The sequence below is a fragment of the Gopherus evgoodei genome, chromosome 20 (assembly GCF_007399415.2).
Source record: "Gopherus evgoodei ecotype Sinaloan lineage chromosome 20, rGopEvg1_v1.p, whole genome shotgun sequence".
NCBI classification, from domain to species: domain Eukaryota; kingdom Metazoa; phylum Chordata; order Testudines; family Testudinidae; genus Gopherus; species Gopherus evgoodei.
The window spans coordinates 18962459-18985228 of NC_044341.1; the positions used below are offsets into that span (position 1 = coordinate 18962459).

The 22770-nt window shown below is 40.9% G+C and overlaps 1 long non-coding RNA gene across 1 annotated transcript in view; it reads left to right on the forward strand.

Moving 5' to 3' along the window:
- Window positions 1–1620: 1620 nt before the first annotated feature.
- LOC115637701 overlaps window positions 1621–22770 on the forward strand; it is a 30971-nt gene continuing 9821 nt past the window's right edge. Inside the window, exon 1 of the long non-coding RNA XR_003997331.1 lies at window positions 1621–3709. This is a non-coding gene — a long non-coding RNA (uncharacterized LOC115637701). The remainder of the gene's footprint in view (window positions 3710–22770) is intronic.

Sequence of the window (22770 nt, forward strand, 5' to 3'; positions counted from 1 at the left end):
GAGACTGCAATTTGTTAGCCCCTGTTCCTTTCTGTTGTGTATTGTGGGGGCCTCTAGCAGCCCCCACATAGGTATCTGTCCTTATTGTACTATGTGGTGTACAAACACATAGGAAGAGAGTCTCTGTCCCAAGAATCTTAGTTTAGGTCAAATGGTTAAATTTGTTTGTGCTAATGTTTATGATAAGGTTGAGACTTGTAAGTTAAAGTGCTGTGGCAATATAGACTGAGCTTGCTACAGACAACACAAACATGTTCTCTACATTCTGCTTAATTCAGTTACTGGCATTTCGATCTGCCATGGTGAACAATTTTCCTTAGAATTCTCATGCCTTTTAATAATAAAGGCTTAAATTTAAAAAAATGCTAGTCACCATCTTTCTGGGTGATTACTAGCTATGTTTTTTGGAGTATTTTGTTGCTTTTGTTGACTTCTACCTTTGACAATCCTGGAGGTCTTTTTGACTGTCAAGTCATGAAATTAGTTTTCTCGGTATCTTTTGGGCTATGCTGTACCCCAGTGAACACTTGCTTTTCAAGAAAGAAAACAAAAGGATTAAAACTTCTGTTACAAGGAAAAAATATCATTTCTGGACCTGCTGAATGTCCAAATTAACACTCTCCTTCAGATACGTTAATCAAACTATATTACAATACTCTAAACGCACAAATTGTTGGGGACATTAAACTTCAGTGGGCACATGTTCCCTTTGCCTCTCGGTGCTGTTTGCTGTCTTTCATAACAGTTGTATTAGATCAGAATGTAGAGACTGTTCCTTCCCCCACATACCGTTTTTGTGAGTCTGGTAGACATTTGCATGGGTTTTATGGCTTCTGACCTGACTGAACTGGAGTGAGAAAATGTATACCTGCTTCTCAAAATGAGTTTTCCCTTTGTGTCCATGTACTAACTAAGGGTACAGATCCAAATCAAACATCAGCCATACAACAGTCCATAAAGCATTTTTTAACTTACATTCTAGTCACGGTATGCCAGTTTATTTTAAAAAAACTGCCTTAAATCATTGGGCCAAATCCTATAGTCCTTATTCCTTACTTGAGCAGTGAAGTCAGTGAGAATATGGCCTAGGTAAGGGTTGCAGGTTTACGCTTATAGTGACTATCCGGCTTGTAATTCTGTTAATACAAGCATACATCTTAACCTCTTCTATCAGAGTCTGGCTTTGTAGTAGTTAAAGTAATTGTCATGAAAAGATCTCTCTCTTTTTGGTAACCAAACAAAATCTCATAGCCCCAAATATCATTTTCATTTTAGTAAATTATAAAGATGGGGGAGGAAATCTGGTATAGATAAACTAGAGTCAAATTTAAGTACTGCCTTCCCTCCCTGGAAGGAACAGAACTTTTGCTTAATGCACATTTCAGACAGCTTAGAGACCCTTGACAAAGGGAAAGTGTCAAAATATTTGTTTATAAGGACAAAGGCTAAAGTTACTCTAATATAATCTGTTACAGAAAAGAGCAGGGAACAGAAATAACATTAAAACAATGAGGAGTCCAGTGGCACCTTAAAGACTAACAGATTTATTTGGCCATAAGCTTTTGAAAGCTTATGGTCAAATAAATCTGTTAGTCTTTAAGGTGCCACTGGACTCCTCATTGTTTTTGTGGATACAGACTAACACGGCTACCCCACTTGACAACATTACAACTGTTTGTTTAAACTACAAAGCTGCATCTTTGGATACCTTTACACCAAAATACAAGTTATTCTAATGCCTTGATAGACACTGAAAGTCAAATGATCTATTTTACACAAATTTAAAATGAAATTCAGTTAATTTTGATACTTGCGAGACTTACAAGCTGCATTGATTTCTTTATGCAACTTGTGGGTGCTCAGATGCATCAGTTAAACTTTGCAAAAACTCTTTAAATAAAACCCTTCTTTTTAGAAGACACACTAAACTATGGGAAAGAATCAGTGGTATACATTGAAGTTAGAGAATGGCACCAAAAGATATCGCCATAAACATACCATAATAACAAAATGGAAGAGCATAGCATGTTCAGTGACAAACACACAGGAAGAATTTTATACCACCTTTCCAGTACCATTTTGACAGAACCAAATAGTAAAGAAAATTTAAAAAAAAAACAAAAAAAAAACCTCTTGCACATCTGTGTCTTGACCTTTCCTTCTGTATAACTTGAAAAATCCTGCTATACATTTTCTATCTTGAAAGTGGGTTTCCCCTCACACACCCATGTTTAAATTCAATTGTGCAAGTGTCCTGCTGGGGTTGGTGGGGGAGCCATGAAATGGGATTCCTATCATTATTTGATCACTCATTTATAGCAGTTGCTTAAATGTCTGTATTGATATGAAGGTGTTTGACTTTAAAAAAAAAAAATAGGTTGCCAGATTTCTAGTAATTTCAAAACTTTTTGAGCAAAAATGTTGAAGTGATTATGTTCTGGTAGACTTAATTTCACATTGAAAAGGTTAAATTCTTAACTTTTAATTTTAACAATTCATTAAGGTTAGTCTGCATTTACAAAGGGCTAAATGTCTTTTCTAGTACTTTAACTTATTCTAACAGGACTCAGTTTCATTAGTATATATATTGATACCAGATGACAATCTTTCAATGAGCATACTGTTAAGAATTTTTTCAAAATTCTTAAATTCAAAAGAACTAGGAGATAGCCACACGAATGTGATTTTTGTATTTATAGACACCTGGTTATATTTTTGCCCCCTCTGCATTTGGACCTCATTATCTAAGCCCATTTATTGTATTTTGAATAATAATAATAAAAAGGTAAACACTCTTGCTATAAGGCTAGTAATAAAACAAAGCAAAGTATCGCGAGGGAATCTTAGTTTAGTATAGAAGTAGTATTACACTAAGCACCCAATCCTGGAGTCCTAATGCAAACAAAACCTTGGTTCATTTCAACAGGAGTTTTGCTTGGTGAAGTACTACAAGGTTGGGTTCTTACTGTTTTCCTATATATAGGTCAAATCCTGAAAATTTCCTATCTGTAATCTTTTCTAACTCATTGACTTACATAGAACAATTTGTGTGAGTAAGGCTACTTGAATTACTACAGCTTGCAAAATTGGGCTCTCAATCACTCAAATGAACTATTTGTGAGAGTGGCCAAGAGCCTTATAGAAAGAGTGCACTGGGTGATGCGTGTTTTCCTATTTCTCTAAAAAATGGGAGCTTCTGTTAACTTAAGACTTGTATGAAGCTGCTTTGTGTGTAATGAATTGGCTTGCTTAATCTGTCTGGACAAAGTCTAGAGTTACAAACTGGTATATTTTAATTTAGCATCTAAAATCTATTGCGTAGAAAAGAGTATCTCAATCTTTAAAATGAAAATCTTGATTGTAGTTTTTATTTTTTTAAAGCAAAACTTTACATGGGCAAGGTATATCTGTCAAATAACTGAGTATCGGTCAGGAACCTGTGAAATTTAACGTAGTTGAGTCCCTCTGGAGAAATATTTTAACATCTTGTTTGGAGGTTACCAGAAGCTCTGAGTGACAAATCAGAATATATTGCATCATATTTTCTGATGTTATCCAGAAACCTGTAAGTGTCCCTTTCCTGTTTTAACTCCTTCCTTTTATTACCTGACTATCAGGGAAGCGTGGTTGAGGCTGCCCTGACCTGACATGTCATGATGTCGACTTGCTAGGTGGGGTTCGCAGGGGACATTAACCATTGGAATTGTCGGTAAGAGAATTTTCTTTCTAATTTTCTTCAGTAAGATGAAAGGGCTTTTGGGGGTGGAGGGAGGAACTAGGCTCTCGTGCCTTTATTATAAGCATTTGTCGAGAGCCATCATTTCAACGGAGAGTTTCCAAATGTAAAGGTAATGCCTGAAGTTAAATCATCATGTCCATATCCAAGAGGTAAGCGTGACTTGGCTTCTGCAGTTGAACTTCTTAGCTAAATGATCTTTGTTTTTTCTCTTCCAAATTATTTAGGATTGCGTAATATTTGAAAACCAACTATTCAATAGGTGTGTTAGAGACAAAGGATGCTCTAGATTCTTCAAAAGTGTATCAAGAATTAAAACAAATTTATTTTGACTACCTCAGGAACAAGCTAATGAAGCTTATGAAATGATTCTTCACCAGTCTCAGAAAGCTGATGAATTTTTCCCAATAGGCCTTTTAAAATCATAAAACCATAGTTTGAGACCTTACTAAAACAGAGATGGCAATAGCATAGTGCATGTCCATGTTGAACCTAGACACCTGAAAATGAGTTGAGGTCTCAACTAGACTGTCCTAGAACATTTAAGCACCTAGCGAAACCACCATGCAATCTAGAACAGATGGGCATTGTTCACGGAAAGCCTGCAACTATACAGTGTTGTGACAAAGTTGAGGTATGTTGGCAAAACTTTGAGGAAATGAGTTAAATAGAATGTGCTGCACGTCAAGATTGAAGCTCATTGACAAGATTGAGGTAGGAATCCTGTACAATACCTGCAACTGTGCTTGGCTTGTGCAATATCTGCTTCCCTACATAACATAAGAATGGGCATACTGGGTCAGACCTGTGGTCCATTTACCCCAAGGTCGTGTCTTCTGACAATGGCTAATGCCAGATGCTTCAAAGGGAATGTATGGAAGAGGGCAACTGAGTGATTCATCACCTGTCATCCATTCCCAGCATCTGGCAATCAGAGGCTATGAGACACCCATATATCCCTGACCATCTTGGTTAATAGCCATTGGTGGATCTATCCTTCATGAACTTATCTAATTCTTTTTTTTTCTTAATACAGTTACAGTTTTGGCCTTCAGCATCCTCTGGCAACAAGTTTCACAAGTTGACTGTGCATTTTGTAAAGTGCTTCCTTTTGTTTGTTTTAAACGTCCTGATCCCATGACTGCTTAGTTTGCCTAAGAGCTTTTCGTGAGGGCCCTGGTCAAAGGCTTTCAGAAAGTCCATGTATGAGAGATTCATTGGATCACCCATGTGCACCTTTGTTGCCACCCTCAAAGAATTCTAATAGATTGGTGAGCCATGATTTCCCTTTACAAAAGCTGTGTGGATTCTTCCCCAATGAACTGTGTTCGTCTTTGTGTCTGATCATTCTATTCTTTACTACTGGTTCAACCAATTTGCTTAGTACTGAAGTTAGGCTTACTGGCCTGTAAATGCCAGGAGTGCCTCTGGAGCCTTTTTTTTTTTTTTTTTTTTTTTAAAAATCAGCTTTAATTAGCTATCCTCCAGTCATCTAGTACAGAAACTGATTTAAGTGATAAGTAACATACCCCTGTTAGTGGTTCTGTAGTTTCATGTGTGAGTTCCTTCAGAATGTTTGGATGAATACTATCTGGTCTTGGTGACTTTAATACTGTTTAATTTATCAGTTTGTTCTAAAACTTCCTCTGTTGACAATTCAGTCACGCACATTTAAGAACATAAAAATGGTCATATTGTGTTCGATCAAAGGTCCATCTAGTTTAGTATCCTGTCGTCTGACAGAGGCCAATGCCAGGTGCTCCAGAGGAAATGAAGAGAACAGGTAATCACCAAGTGATACACTCCCTGTCACCAGTTCCTGGTTTCTGGCAAACAGAGATTAGGGACACCATCCCTGCTTATCCTGTCTAATAGCCATTGATGGACTTATCCTCCATGAATTTATCTAAGTCTTTTTTTACCCCTGTTATAGTCATGGCCTTCACAACATCCATTGGCAAAAGAGTTCTACAGGTTGCCTGCGTTGTGTGAATCATAGAATCATAGAATATTAGGGTTGGAAGGGACCTCAAGAGATCATCTAGTCCCAACCCTCTGCTCAAAGCAGAACCAATCCCCAAATTGCCCCCTCAAAGATTGAACTCACAACTCTAGGTTTAGCAGGCCAATGCTCAAACCACTGAGCTATCCCTCCCCCCCAAAAAAGTGAAAGAAGAAATACTTTTGTTTTAAACTTGCTGCCTATTAAATTTCATTTGGTGACCCCTAGTTCTTGTTCTGAGAAGGGATAAATAATACTTCCTTATTTACTTTCCCACACCAGTCATGATTTTATTGACCTCTGTTGACTGTTCCTCAGATTTGTCACCTAAAAAGAATGGCTCAGGTGTGGGAATCTCCCCTGCATCCTCTGCAGTGAAAACCAGTGCAAATAATCTATTTAGCTTTTCTGAAATGGCGTTGTCTTGAGTGCTCCTTTAGCACCGTGATCATCCAGTTGTTCCCATTGATTGATTGTTTGCCAGGCTTCTGGCTTCTAACATACTTTAAAAAAAAATTAGTTAGTTTTTGAGACTTTTACTACCATACTTGTCTTGCCAGAGTTTATGCTCCTATTTTTCTCAGTAGTATTTGACTTCCAATTTTTAAACAATACCTTTTTGCCTCTAACCGTTTTTACTCTGTTTAGCCTTGGTGGCATTCATAGACTCTCAGACTTTTTTTAAGGCCAGAAGGGACCACTGTGATCATCTACTCTGACCTCCTGCACTTAGCAGGCCACAAAGCCTCATGCACCCACTCCTGTAATAGACCTGTTACCTCTGACTGAATTACTGAAGTTCTCAAACCAAGATTTAAAGACTTCAGGTTACAGGAATCCATCACTTACTCTAATTTAAACCAGCAAGTGACCTGCAGAGAGAGGTGAAAAATCTCCAGGCGCTCTGCCAATCTGACCTGGGGGAAAATTCCTTCTCAATGCCAAATATGATAATCATTTAGACCCTGAGCTTGTTGGCAAGACCCACCAGTCAGACACCTGGAAAAAAGTTCTCTCTGTAGTAACTCAACTGTCTGTGACAGATCCCCAGGATACAAGCTGGACTTGTGGGACCACTGTACTCTCTTGACTCTCCAGCCTGGGCGCTCTCTCGTGACTTTTTGCTAGTGTCAAGCAGCAGACTCATCCAGGTGCTGTGATCACTCAGTCAATAACATGCTGCAGGGACACACCCAGCTAAGTTGTATGAATGCTCTCTAAGCCACTTATGAACCCCACACAGGAAAACACAAGCAAATACCCCATGTTGCACCCCAGAAATATGCCATCTTACACTGCTAAAGACCTGCTATTGAACAATATAAAGTAATTAATTCGTTCACTGCTTTATCAAAAGATAGTGGACCTGCACCTGCACCAGCCTTTGTCATCTGAGCAGATTCCCCAAGCACTTTAGACAGTCATTGGTAAAGAGAAACCATTAAAATAAGTTTAACTACAGAGAGAGATTTTTCAGTGATTTATGAGTGTTATGCATAGAGGTCATAGTTTGTTACATAAGAAATAAAAAGAAATAAAAAGAAATATCAGACCAAGCAAGATTGAATCACCCTGCTAGATGTTGCAGGCAGAATTCTATTCACAGTTCATTCTAACTAGAAAGCATTCTAGCTAGGACCATCCCTTCTCAGTTCACTGATGCTTCCTTTTCCAAAAGTTCATGTTTCCAAGTGTTGAGATGGAGATGGATAGAGGTGGACTCATGATGCCAGTGTCCCTTATTTTATACTCTCTATGTGCTTGGAAAAATAACTAGCTCAAACATAGAGTCAAGCACCAGGTGTTTGGGTGTGCCTTGCTGAGTCAGAGAGTTAAGCAATCCCTACCTATTGTGTGGAGCTTGAGCAATTCTCTCTTGTTGAATTGTAAATCTGTTTACTATTCCCTCCCTGCCAGTGGCTGGTGAGGGTCTCTTAACAGCTGTCTAGATGTGGGCCACCTCTCTTGTTGCCCCTGTGGGAGCTAGCTATGGGCATCTCCCAGACTCACAACCTATTTGATTAACAGCCATATAGCAAAATCTCATAACTCCATATACAATGATGATATACGTATATTGACAAAACAAAGTTTCAGCAATCATGACTTTTCATATGATTACCTTGCAAAGCATTCTTTGTACAAAATATTATAACCATATAACAGGGGTACAGGGTGCTATTTCAAGGTATATTATGTCACACCTTCCCCATCTAGTGCCCCATCTCTGGCTGTTAGGGTATTTGCCTGTAGCAGGTATAGATGGGCCACATATAATTATAGGCAGTCTCATCATACCATCCTCTCCATAAATTTATCCAGATGGATCTTGAAGTCAGTTAGGTTTTTTGCCCCCCACTGCTTCCCTTGGAAGGCTGTTCTAGAACTTCACTCCTCTGATGGTTTGAAACCTTCATCTAATTGAAAGCTTAAACTTGTTGATGGCTCGTTTGTATCCATTTGTTCTTATGTCAACATGGGTGCTTAATTGAAATAACTCCTCTCCCTCCCTGGTGTCTATCCCGCTCATTGTTTAGAGAAAACAATCGTATCTCTCATCAGTTTTCATTTGGTTAAGCTAAGCTTGCGAAGCTCTTTGAGTCTCCCCACATAAGGTAGGTTTTCAATTCCTCTGATCGTCCTACTATCACTTCTCTGAACCTGTTCCACTTTTTTCATCTTTTTTAAACATGGGAGATGAGGAATGCACACAGTATTTTAGATGAGGTCTCACCATGTCTTGTATAATGGTACTAAGGCTTTCCTGATCGCATTAGCCGTTTTCACAGCCACATAAAGTTAGCAGCTCCTAGTCATCCTGTGATTAACCAATACACCCAGGTCTTTCTCCTCCCCTGTCTCTTCCAACTAATAAGTACTCTTATTTTGGTCCTCTTACTATTCTTTTTAATTTCTGGTATACAATTAATTTGCACCTCTAATGGTGGGTTTAATATTTCCATGCAGCTTGCAGGCATTTCACTCTTGTGACTGTTCCTTTTAACATCTATTTAACTAGCTTCAGTTTTGTGTAGTTTCCCTTTCTTAAGTTAAATGCTACTGTGGTCAGCTTCTTCAGTATTTTTCCCCCCAACAACGATGTTATGTTTAATTACTGAGCAGTTCAGCTATATTCACCTCTTGGACTAGACCCAGTGCTCCACCTAGACCTGAATAAAAAATTGCCTCTTTCTTTGTGGGTTCTAGGACAAGCTTCTACAAGAAGCAATCATTTATGGTATCAAGAAACTTTCAGTCTGCATCCTGTCATGTAGTGACATGTACACAAATATGGGGATATTTGAAATCTGCCATTACTGAGTTTTCTATTTTTATAGCCTCTCTCATCTTCCTGAGCATTTCACCATCACCATCCTGGTCAGGTGGTCAGTATTCATACTGCTATACTCTTCCTAGTCAAGCATGGAATTTCTTATATAGAGAGATTCTGTTATAGTTTGATTTTTACTATATTTGACTCTACTTTCACGTATACTGGTAGGTGGTTGGCACTACTCCCATCGTTGCTGTATAATTTGTACCTGGTATTAGCGTCCCATTGATTGTCATCATTCCACCAAGTGTCTGTGATACCTACTATCTCCATATGCTCATTTAATATCTGGCACACGAGTTCATCCATCTTAGTATTTAGACTTCTAGCATTTGTATACATGCAGTTACAAAATTGCTCAATATTTGTCTCCCTTAGTGTGATGTAATTGAATGGGACTTTTTTTCATTTGACTGTTTCTGTTCAGTTTGTACCTCTACTTTATTAACTTCTATCCTCTCCTCCTTACTAGGATATAGAGAATCCCTGTTAATATATCCTCCTCTATTGGATGTCTCTGTCCGAACCATGTGCTCTTCCGCACCTTTCCCCTAGCCTTTTAAAAAACCCTCTTATGACCTTTTTAATTTTGAATGCCAGTAATCTGGTTCCGTTTTCATTTACTAGACACAGGTTTCTTAACTTCAGCTCCTTAACTAAGCCAATAAAACCTTCAGCTGAACATATAAACTTCCTTTCCCATGAGACGATTGTTGCATGCTAGTAGATCCACTGTAACCTCAGTGCACTCATTCAAGACCATTGCTCTTCTCTCTTGACACCAACCAGTCAGAGGAAAGGAACTCCTCTAACATCATAATGTTTCTTTTCCATCCATCTCTCCTTTGCTGCCTTCACATCCAGTTGCATTGATGGTCAGGGTCTTGTGTTTTTATAAAAATGCATTTCTCTCAGCAGAATAAAGGCTTTATGTAAAACTGGGAGACTTTTTTTTCAGTTGACAGGAGTAAGACTAGTTTCTCATATTCAAATTGCTTTCAGCCTGGAGGGTATTGAGAAGTTTCCTGATGATCCCCATCACCTGAAAAGTTTCATGGGAGAGAGATCAAAAGGAAGTAAAAGATCCAGTTCTTCCCCTAGAATAGTTGCTACAACCAGAGAAGTTAAACGCATAGTCTCTAGCAGCCCCCATCACAAAGCAGAGGCCTTTATTTCCTGCTTAATTGTCAAGCGCTTTTCTTTTTCTCCCCGCAATAGCCCAAACTTATGTGAGGCCCTCTCATTGGGCCTCCACAGCAGTTCTTTGTTACATACAGCTCTTTCAGGACCTGACTTCCTTCCACTTATCTGAGTGGAAGGTGCAATGGAGGCTAGCTTTCTCTCCCACTCAAAGGGTTGGGAGGCACTAGCTTATTTGCAAACTTGCGTCAGTGAAAATTAGAGAGTTATATTTAAAATTTAGTTAAACCACTGCAAACACCAGTGTGGATGTTCTTAAATGAGTTTTAAGTACCTTGTATCAACTGAGTGTAATGTGGTAAGGAATCAATATTAGCAAGGGTTAAATGAATTTCAGACCTACATAGGGGTTTTATACCAGTCTAATTTGTTTTTAAACATATTTTAATGAAACACTAAGTTGCTCCTATTTAGAAAAGGCCTTGATGTCTCCAGGAGAGTCAAACTTCCAAGTGAGTATCAGACCATACATGGATTGTTCCTAAAGACTGATTTCTTAGTAACACCTGCATCAGTTCCCTTGGGAGGGCATGAGACATACTCTTACGACTGATTTGAAAGGAAAACTGGAACTTTAAAAGGAGCTCGTGGCAATAGCCAGAGGGCTAACAGTAATACTCTTGTAATATATTTCCTCTGGCAGGTCTCACATCCTTGATAATGGTGGGTGTATATTTTCTCTATTCTAGAAATGGGGAAATAGACAAAACTTTTTTTTAGTGTCGCCCAATATGCTGTGGACCATTATCACCTTGACATAGAATCTGGGTTTTCATAGCTCCCCATACTCTGCTCTGCTCTGACTCATTTACAAGTATCAGAGGGGTAGCCGTGTTAGTCTGGATCTGTAAGTCTGTAAGGTGCCACAAGACTCTTTTCTACTTTTACTCATGTACAGCCTTCTATACTGGATAATTCAAATTAGAAGACATCATACTAGGAAACAGGAAGTACGGATAATATGTAGGGTTTTAATTAGGGCTGTCAAGCAATTTTTAAAAAATCGTGAGATTAAAAAAATCGCAATTTTAATTACACTGTTAAATAGAAATATTTTTGGATGTTTTCTATATTTTCAAATATAGTCTGAGGGCTTCAGCATCCCTTGCGATGCAGGGCTCAGGGCTTCATCCCTGTGCCCTGAGAGGGGCTGAAGGCTGGCTCGGGGCTCCAGCTAACCCCCCAGAGTGCAGGGCTCCAGCCTGGCGCTTCAGCTCACCTGCTGCCCCCAGAGCTGCTGGCTGGGGCTTCAGCCCCCTCACTGCTGATGCCTCCCTCCCCGCTCAGAGGTCTGCAATCAATGTGTTTAAAAAAAATTAACACATTAATTTTGCTTTCAGTTAATCACAGCCATTAACTGTAATTGACACCCCCTTTCTCACACTTTTATAAGCTCACCAATGAGTATTTGGGAGAAGTTTGAACGAAGCGGGTATGTGGCTTGTTGGGCTGGGATATGGACAGAACAAGAAGTAATGGTCTCAAGTTGCAGTGGGAGAGGTTGAGGTTGGATATTAGGAAAAACTTTTTCACCAGGAGGGCGGTGAAGCACTGGAAGCGGTTACCTAGGGAGGTGGTAGAATCTCCTTCCTTAGAGGTTTTTAAGATCAGGCTTGACAAAGCCCTGGCTGGGATGATTTAGTTGGGGATTGGTCCTACTTTGAGCAGGGGTTTGGACTAGATGACCTCCTGAGGTCCCTTCCAATCCTGATATTCTGTGATTCTCTGGCGGCCCATTGCATACCAAGGGGCAGTATAGAAAAATACAGAGGTATTGTAGCTGGGAAGAATAAGCTATAAAGGGGGCACCTGTTACTTGGGGACGGTTTAGAACAGCCGCTTGAAATAGTTCTTGTCCATCATATCTGTCTCTTGTGATGGTCACTCCATCTCTAAAAGTCTGGATCCAAGTCAGGTTCTTCTGTTAAACGGACACCAGAGGACCCTCTCCCATCCATCAGCATCACATTGAGAAGAGAACCTCATAGATAGGAGAAACTTGGGCCACATTCCCCTTGGAGAAGTAGGAACTAGCACTCATGGGGAGGTACAGAATTTAGAGTTCTTAGTTACCACAAAATTCATAAGTTTTTCTGTAGTGTCAGAGGATCCCCAAAGAGACAGTCCTAACCAGAATAACCATCCGTTCTCCAGAAAAACTGGGGTGGTCTTATTTTTTAGTAACCAAGATCCTCTCAACACAAAGTGGTTAAGTTGCTGTAATAGGCATCATTTCCATGTAAAGCTAGTGATGTGGACATCTGTTGATGTCAGTGACCCCAGAGACTCTGAATTTGAGGACATTCCTATTTACCCAGACACATCATCTGTAAGTTAGTACAGGGGCCCAGGCTTTTCTGTTCATGCTATTAAAATACTGCTAACTGTCCCAAAGATAGTTTGCGGAGCTTGCAGCTATTCTGAGAGAGCACATTTAGTGTCCGGGAACAGCTCTCCCGCCTGTCCAACCCATGGTTGAGAGACTGGAGCAACTTGCTGCACTTGTGGATGAGGAAGCCAGAGGGTAGTCAGCCTATTTGAGCCACTCTGGGAGATCCTTCAGACATAAGCCTGTCTCAGTTGTGGAGCACATAGCTGATGGAAAATGCAGCTGCTCTGAACGATATGCTCTTGCTTAAGGTGCTCCCTGAGTCTTCCTGCATGCAAAATAAGTGACTTGTGAACCCCTTCCTGAAAATCCCATTTCCTGGTTTTCCACAAGGAAAGTCGTCATTCAGACCATCTTTGTGCTTATTTCTTTTCACTCCAGTCTATACTGAGTTCCTGTCTTGAGCCCAGATCTGAAGAAAATAAAGCCTGGGATGCTCATGGTTACACCAGGAACTCACTGATCCAATACAACTTTAAAAACCTGGATCAGAAATTTCATCACAGAGGCCTACCTAGACTGACTTAGAGGACTAAGAAGTCATTTTGTGGTGCTCAGTACTACAGAAATGCTTGTGTATAATACAAATATTTCTTCTACTATCGTGCTGCCCATCAGCACAAGTGGTATTCCAGAGTTGTCTTTTCTCCCATGTTCTTACCATTACAAATTAGACACTGAATTCTCACCAGATGCAACTTTAGAATGCAGTTGGGAGTGTGTGTTCCCTCTAATCTTATGCTTTTCCTCTTTCCCCATTTGGTTTTTGGGTTTTATTTGAGGATTGCTACAAAGATCCACTTGGTTCTGAGTTAATCCCCTGAAGATACAGAAACAGAAAATCTACCTGTTCCAATTGGATTTGTTTCTCTCTTCCCTAATTCAAGAAATTTTTCCTTAAATTCTTTCCTGGAAGACTAAAAAGCTTAAGTGTCCTAGGAAATTACAGACATCTGAATTTAAAGTAAGCTTTTCTGTGGAATTATTTAGAGAATATGGCAGCATTAAGCTCTAAGGCCTGGTCTACACTATGCGTTTAAACCGATTTTAGCAGCGTTAAACCGATTTAACGCTGTACCCGTCCACAGTACAAGGCCCTTTATATCGATATAAAGGGCTCTTTATATCGGTTTCTGTACTCCTCCCCAACGAGAGTAGCGCTAAAATCAGTATTACCATATCGGATTAGGGTTAGTGTGGCCGCAAATCGAAGGTATTGGCCTCTGGGCGGTATCCCACAGTGCACCACTGTGACCACTCTGGACAGCAATCTCAGCTCGGATGCAGTGGCCAGGTAAACAGGAAAAGCCCCGCGAAATTTTGATTTTCATTTCCTGTTTGCCCAGCGTGGAGCTCTGATCAGCATGGGTGGCAATGCAGTCCCAAATCCAAAAAGAGCTCCAGCATGGACCTTACGGGAGATACTGGATCTGATTGCTGTATAGGGAAACAAATCTGTTCTATCAGAGCTCCATTACAGAAGACGAAATGCCAAAGCATTTGAAAAAAAAAAAATCTACAGGCTACACAGTGCTGCGTGACAAGCGTAACGGAAAGCCAGAGACTCAAACGGACGCTCATGGAGGGAGGGAGGGGGTACTGAGGACTCCAGCTATCCCACAGTCCACAGCAGTCTATGAAAAGTGTTTGCATTCTTGGCTGAGCTCCCAGTGCCTATAGGGTCAAACACATTGTCCGGCGTGGTTCAGGGAATAGCTCGTCAATTTACTCGCTCCCCCCCCCCCACACACACACACACGTGAAAGAAAAGGGAAAGAAATTGTTTCTTGACTTTTTTCAATGTCACCCCATGTCTACTGAATGCTGCTGGTAGACGCAATGCTGCAGCAGTGAAGAGCAGTATCCGCTCCTCTCCCCTCCCTGGTGGCAGACGGTACATGCTTGATAACTGCTGAATACCTCTGGCTGGCCTCAGGGGCGCTTGGGTAAAAATAGGAATGATTCCTGGTCATTCCCAGTAGATGGTACAGAACGGCTGGTAACCGTCTTCATCCTAGCCATGGGGGGCTGAGCTCCATCAGCCCCCTCCCTTTCTGGTGTAAAGAAAAGATTCTGTACTGCCTGGACTATCACAGCAGCGGGATGCTGGGCTCCTCTCCCTCACACTGCTTAATGTCCTGCCTGGACTGTCATAGCACAAGGAGGCTGCCTCCCCCTTACTTTGTCTCACTAACAAGTCACTGTGTCTTATTCCTGCATTCTCTATAACATCATGACACAAATGGGAGGGGGACACTGCCATGGTAGCCCAGGAAGGTTGGGGGAGGAGGGAAGCAACAGGTGGGGTTGTTGTAGGGGCACCCCCGTGAATGGCATGTAGCTCATCATTTCTGTGGGATCTGACATGGAACAGCTGTACTCTGATACACTGGTTCTCTAGTACACTTGCCCCATAGTCTAGGCAGGACTGACTCTATTTTTAGAAACCATAAAGGAGGGATTGACTTGGGGAGTCATTCCCAGTTTTGCTTTTGCGCCCCCGGCCGACCTCAGCCAGGGGCACCCATGATAGCAGCAGACAGCACAGAAGGGCAGATAACCGTCATCTCATTGCCAAATTACCCTGGCAGCAGACAGTAGAGAACGACTGGTAATCAGCTCTGCTATCATGCAAAAGCAAGTGAATGCTGCTGTGTAGTGCTGGAGTATCACTTCTGTCCGCGGCGTCCAATACACATACGGTGACTGTAATTTGAAAAAAAAAAAAAACTGAAGGGGCTCCATGGTTGCCGTGCTATGGCGTCTGCCAGGACAATCCAGGGAAAAAGGGCACGAAATGATTGTCTGCCATTGCTTTCCCGGAGGAAGGAATGACTGATGCCATTTACCCAGAACCACCTGTGACAATGATTTTTGCCCCATCAGCCACTGGGCTCTCAACCCAGAATTCTAAGGGGCGGGGGAGACTGCGGGAACTATAGGATAGCTACGGGATAGCTACCCACAGTGCAACGCTCCAGAAATCGACACTAGCCTCGGTACATGGACGCACACCGCTGAATTAATGTGCTTAGTGTGGCCGCGTGCACTCGACTTTATACAATCTGTTTTATAAAACCGGTTTATGTAAAATCGGAATTATCCCGTAGTGTAGACGTACCCTCAGATAAGAAAATGTTGAGGGCACAGTCATAACTGCCCCCTTGTGGCTATGCCTGTAATTATAAGGCCAATTAATTTTTTTTCTCAGTACCTATTCAGACTGAAACTGCCACACCTAGGGTGCTTGCACAAGGAAGAGGTTGAAATGCCAGTGTGATGTTCATTGCTCCTACTCCTGCTGGTTTGTACTGAAAAAGTTCTGAAGTGATAACTTGAGGCCCCTGGGAAATAAAGATATTTCCTCTTCCATTTTGGCTTTGGCTTTCAGGTGCTACAGGTTCCTCTTTTTGCCTCTCCTTTTTAGCTGGACACTGCCACCCACTATTTACCTATCTTCGTTCAGTTCTGGACACAATTAGCTGTGACGGCTGGTATTTTAAAGGAATTTGGAGTGCTTGGGGGAAGGATGGTAGAAGCTTGCACAATAAATCTTGAAGTTTGCAGCTGGGAGAGGGAACCACAAATGAATAGCTTGTCAGTGAGCTTCAGATTTGCTAAAACTGACCCTGCTATTTCTCAGATGATCGTGTATCTTGCAATGTTTTTCTACAATCTTAAGAACATAATGTATTTTAAATACTTTTTAAATTTTGCTCTCGTGAATTTTCTTCTTATAAAGGTCCAGTATCTTTGTTACTGTACCCTTTTTATAGGATAAGCACAAAGATTGATATTTGAATAATTTGGTCATCTCTGTACTATCCATTTCTTTTCAAAACAGCAGTGCAGACTTTTTTTTAGGTGCAATTAACTTTGAAGCTAATCTGACCTGTTTATGCCAGTAAATGGTCACTGTTCTGTGTACTGAACGTGCATTCTGTGCTAGTACAATGTAAAATGTTTTTCATATTGGCAACTCTCATAAACAAAGTAGTTCACAAGACTGCAGGATACTGCATGCATGTATGTAAACAGCCCTCTCTAACTCCAGTGCATCTTACAGAGTCCTGAGGAACTGAACCTTTGGCTCAGCCTACTCTGATTTTCTGTCCCCTTTTCACTGTTAGACTCTCTACAACACAGCCTTCCTCAGGCTGAACTTGGTCAAAAATCTGTGCAAAGGGTGTACCGCCCAAGACATTCAAAGAGTCATAAATGAGGCAAATCAAAACCAGTTTCACTGCCTGAATCCAGGGTTCTTGCAGGGAAGACTGCCAAATTTCAGCTTAAGAAATGTTCCGGAGAAGAAAAGAGTTGCAAGAATCTATGATAATGTGGCGTGGGTTTTTTTATTTTCTTTCACGAAACCTGAAAATATTCCAGAAGGTGAAAGTTTCCAAAAGTTATGAGCAACAGATTGCAAGGGGTTAAAACTGAAACTCTGGTGCAATTTCGGTGCTCTAGCTGTAGCATTGGCTGCTGCTTCCCTCCCACACATACACACCTTCTGTTTGAAGATCTCCAAGTAGTTTTATAACACATTCATTGAGTCTTACCCAGCTCACAGGATGTTGTATTATCTATCTTCTGCAGACAAGGAAACTAAATCAGGTATTTTGTCCAGTTATGAATCAGGGAGAGTGCTGGAATACAAATTAGGACTTCATCTTGCATTTCCCTGCTCTTACAACTTGACTAAATTTCCTCCTTTTTTTTAAAGACAGCTGGACTAGAAAGTAAGGTGCAGAATTCATTATGAGACCATTTAATTAGTTCTGTTAATTGAGCTATATTATAGAATCACTTTCAACTGTTGAAGGAAAATCCCCAGAGGACACAGAGACTTTAATTCCTCCAGTTGGGTGAGTTTTCTGCCTGTCAAGAGCAAGATCAACCCATCAGGAATGTGTATGCTGGGACCCAGTAAACAGGTAAACTCCATCTCGGAGTTTTGTTTCCATAAGAAGGATGTGACAATAGGGGAGAGATGCAGTGTGTCAGACCATCTTTAAACAACATAGTTCTTGCTATTCCTGTTTAAATCCTGTAACTTGGACTGCCATAAAATTGACACACCTAATCAGTAGCTACTTGTCATGGCTCTACTGGAAAAGCAGAATTTTAGAATATTGTCCTCAAGGAGGGAAATCATCAGTACCCTGCAGATTCACATTCCCTAGCCATCTAGTTAGTGTGAGTGGAGTACCATGAGTGCTCTGGGGCCATGATATGAATTGTTCTCGCTAAATATATTCTACTTCATGTGCTCATAGTGACTTGATCTGTGAAGGTCTGGTCTGCTTCCAGTAGGCTTGGTTGGAGGTGGTTAGCAAGAATAACTGAAACTATATCCATAAAAATATTTTCAGCACTGTCTACTTTGAATAGAGTAATTCAGTCTGCACTTCTAGACTTCCTTATTATGTTTGTATATGAAGCGGGGGGTCAGGTCTCGAATGAGGTAAAAAATGAAACTGGGTTTCTATTAAACAGGGGGGAAAGAAAGTGGAAGGAGTGATCTTTATATACTAGTTAGTTTACAGCAAAACAGATCTACTGTTTCTTAGGGACTGACTTATTACTGAATTGACCGCATCTTCACTGTCCAGTCTCTCTCTAACAGTGAGCCAGCAGGCGTTCTGACTGAGAGGAATCATGATTGTTCCACCCCAGAGTTGGCCAAAACAAATCTCTTCTATTCCTCAGTTGATAGCGAATGTAGTCAGTATCAATGAATGGAATTGTACTAGAATAAAGCTACCTTTTGTTTGCACGACTTCTTAAACTTCCATATAGAGATGTGCTTCTTGCTATATAAGAACTGGACGTTATACTTAAAAATAAGATTTAATTTAATAGGCGTTTCTGAACTTTCCTTTGACGGGCCACCCTACTGCTCAAAAATTTGATCTCATATGGGAATCTGCTTTCATAATGATTGAATATAAAATCAGTAGGATGATCAGGTGATTAATTGCTATTCATATTTTCAATCACACTTTTGTAATAAAATGCAATTTATTTAAATATTTTTGGATGTTTTCATTTTCAAATATATTGATTTCAACTTCAACACAGAATACAAAGTGTACAGTGCTCATTTTATTTTTGTTACAAATACTTGCAATGTAAAAAAAAATAGAATTTTTCAAGTCACTTATTACAAGTACAGTAGTGCAATCTCTTTATCATGAAAGTTGAACTTACAAATTTAGAATTATGTACAAAAAATAACTGCATTCAAAAATAAAACAATGTGGAACTTTAGTGCCTACAAGTCCACTCAGTCGTACTTCATCAGCCAATCACTAAAACAATTTTTTTTACATTTGCAGGAGATATGCTGCCTGCTTCTTGTTTACGGTGTCACCTGAAAGTGAGAACAGGGATTCTGATTGCACTGTTGTAGCCGGCATCACAAGATATTTACATGCCAGATGCGCTAAAGAGTCATATGTCCCTTCATGCTTCGGCCACCATTCCAGGGGACACACGTCCGTGCTGATGATGGGTTCTGCTCAATAATGATCCAAAGCAATGTGGACCGATAAATGTTCATTTTCATCATCCAAGTCAGATGCCACCAGCAGAAGGTTGATTTTCTTTTTTGGTGGTTCTGATTCTGTAGTTTCCGCATTGAAGTGTTGCTCTTCTTAAGACTTCTGAAACTATGCTCCACACCTTGTCCCTCTCAGATTTTGGAAGGCAATTCAGCTTCTTAAACCTTGGGTTGAGTGCTGTAGCTATCTTTAGAAATCTCATATTGGTATCTTCTTTGCATTTTGTCAGATCTGCAGTGAAAGTGTTCTATAGTGAGGCAATGTGGCCTCCCTCCGAGCCAGAGGAGGGGGAACTGTAGGAGCCAGGCCTGCCTCGACCTTCCCACTGGAATTGTGTAAAAGGGACAGGAAGTATAAAGGGGAGGGCCTCCAGCTCAGCTGGAGCTGAGACACCGAGGGAGGCAGATGAACCCTGCTCATTCCTGGTTCTTGACTCTGCTGCTGCGCCCAGTGGCACCCTGCCTGCCAGAAAACTTGCATCTGCCACAGGGCTGCCGCTCGCCACCTACCTAGAAGAGACTGAGGACTCCCTGGTAATCCAGGTATACCCCAAAGGGAGGAAGAGGCCCAGGGACAGACGACCTCAGTCTGGCTGTAGCTCTGCCCATGTTGCAACTGGAATCCCCACTGACCCAATGGCAGACCACACCACCACTGTTAAGTCCTTGGGTTGGGGTCCGGTGGAGTAGGGTGGGCAGGCCCAGATCCCACCTGCCACCTCACCCCCCGGGGTGGCAGCTTCCCCTTGCAAGGTCCAGAGGCCTGCATTTGTTGGTCATCTGCCAGAGCTAGGACGTCTGACCTCTGGAGCTTTTCTCTGTCCCTGCATCAAAAGCCCAGAGCTTATTGACTGCTGGGTTTGCTCTGTCCTTAACTAAGGACCCAAAGCCTCATTGACTCCTGGATGTTCACTCTGCCTCTGTATCTAGAGCTCAGAGCTGATTGACTCGTGGGTTTGTCGTGCTCCTGCTTGAAGGGCCCAGAACCCATAGATTACTGTGTTTGCTCAATCCCTATTTAAAGGGCTCAGGGACTAAAGACTTTTGGCTGCTCTGCCGTGAGCATATGGACTTCTGGGAGGTCCTGTCTATACCTAAGGACCGGAGCCCATTGACTATTGAGGATTTAGCCCAGTGGGACTGGCTGGGCCGCTAACGCCTATTTGCTAGTTCCCCCAGATACTAGGTGGCGATCTCCATGGCGTAGTAAGGCAGGATGGCCTCCCTTTGACCCGGGGGTGGGGGGGGAGACTACTACAGTTTTTAAACGAACAACATGCTGGGTCATCATCCAAGACTGATATAACAAGAAATATATGGTAGTATGCAGGTAAAACACAGAGCAGAGGACATACAATTCTCCCCTAAGGAGTTCAGTCACAAATTTCATTAATGTATTTTTTTAACAAGTGTAATCAGCATGGAAGCATGTCCTCTGGAATGGTGGTCAAAGCATGAAGGAGCATACAAATGTTTAGTAATCTGACATGTAAATACCTTGTAATGCTGGCTGCAAAAGTGCTATTCGAACACCTGTTCTCACTTTCAGGTGACATTGTAAATAAGTGGGTAGCATTATCTCCTGTAAATGTCAACAAATCCATTGGTTTTAGCGATTGGCTGACCTAGAAGTAGGACTGAGTGGACTTGTAGGCTCTAAATTTTTAAATTGTTTTGTTTTTGCGTGCAGTTTTGTAACAAAAACAATCTACATTTGTAAGTTGCACTTTCATGATAGAGATCACACTACTGCACTTGTATGAGGTGAATTAAAAAATACAATTTCTTTTGTTTATCATTTTTATAGTGCAAATATTTATCACAAAAATAAATGAGCACTGTACGCTTTGTATTCTTTGTAACTGACATCAATGTTTGAAAGTGTAGAAAAACATCGAAAATATTTAATACATTTCAATTGGTAGTCTCTTGTTTAACAATGCAATTAAAACTGCCAATTTTTTGCAGTTAATTGTGTGAGATAACTGCAATTAATTGACAGCCCTAAAAATCAGCTTGTTTATAAAAGTATTTTTTCTGAACCTTAAACCGGCAAGTTACTTTCCATTTCTGCCTCAGTTTCTCACATCTAAAATAGAGGTAATGATACTTGCACTCGTTTCTAAAGTGCCTTGAGATCTACTGATGAAAGCATTGTATAAAAAAACAGGAATGGTAGTGTTGGTATTATAGTAACATGAGAGTTTTGAAATTAGATTCCATTTGATAACATATATCCTCTTTCAATAGATGATGGCTGCCAACAGGAAACTCAAGTACCCCCTAAAAACCGAAACTTGGATTGAAATACACTTTACCAATTATATATGGTGTGGCAACGAAGCTTCCTGCTACGGGCACTGTTAGCAGTATTCTAAGATTTGTTCCAAAGGGACTCCGGTTTTGGTGCATTTTTTCTCAGTGCTATACTCTTGGTCATGTGCACCCCATATGTGCCATATTGGGTGTTCATTATGTAGTTGCTGATTCAGCAAAGCACTTAAGTACATGCTTGCCTTCAGGAATGTGATTAAGCTTATCCATATTCAGCAAAACACTTAAGCGTGTGTCAAGTGAGTCAAACATAATGTTTAATCTGATTGCATTGTATTTTGTTTAGCAGTTTCTTTAATGCTGTTATTGTCAGAGCCACTAGAGGGCGACAGAGAACTGATGGCGCATGCTAGAGGTGATATATAAAACATCGTTTATTTTCAAAGTAAAGCCACTGATAGACCCTTTCAAAACAGGCAAATTGAGGGGACGGTATGTGTAGAAAGGGGGATGTGTGGTCTGCTTACTTGAAAATGCTGCAGCCAAGTCATGCAGTGCCCAAAGTGGTAAGACTAAAGACTGAGAACTCCATTCTCATATACTTGGACTTCTGGTACTTACCTTTTAGTGTAGTCCTGAAGGAGGAAATGTAGCAACAGATTGGAGGATTCTAGGGTGTAGTCCAAACTGAGTCACAGTCTCCTGATGTATGTGACCATGGCAACATAATAGCCTTCTCTTAATTCAGCATGTCCAGATGGACATTAGGGAAACACAGCATATTGTTTTACAGAGCAGCCTGCTTATCTGATCTGAACTTTCCCAGAATGGCCTCCAGGAAGATAGTGAAAGTATGCATGAAAACTCTGGATTTCCTGATGCTGTGCTAATGCGTTGGTACTTCATCCCAAGCGTTTAGATACAATAAACCACAGTAGCAGGCCTGACTAAAAGTTTGATATTTTTACTTTAGACATGTCTAAATCAGGCTATTAAAATCTTCTAAAATGACTTTTATTTCAATAAAAATGAAAATTTGAAATGGAATAGCTGGTCCCTGTGTCCTGGAGTGTCACTGGTATCAGCAGTAGTTTCCAGGAGTTTGTCGGAAAGACAGAGAGCATGGTGGTATCAAAGTGAAGTATCACTAATGTAAATTGAAATCTTGGTCTGTTCTCACCTTGTGAAAGTTTGCCTCCAGTAGGTGCGAGACCCAGGCCTGTCTTCCCTACATATCAACTTTCCTAAATGCAGGTGTTGAGGAATAGGAGGA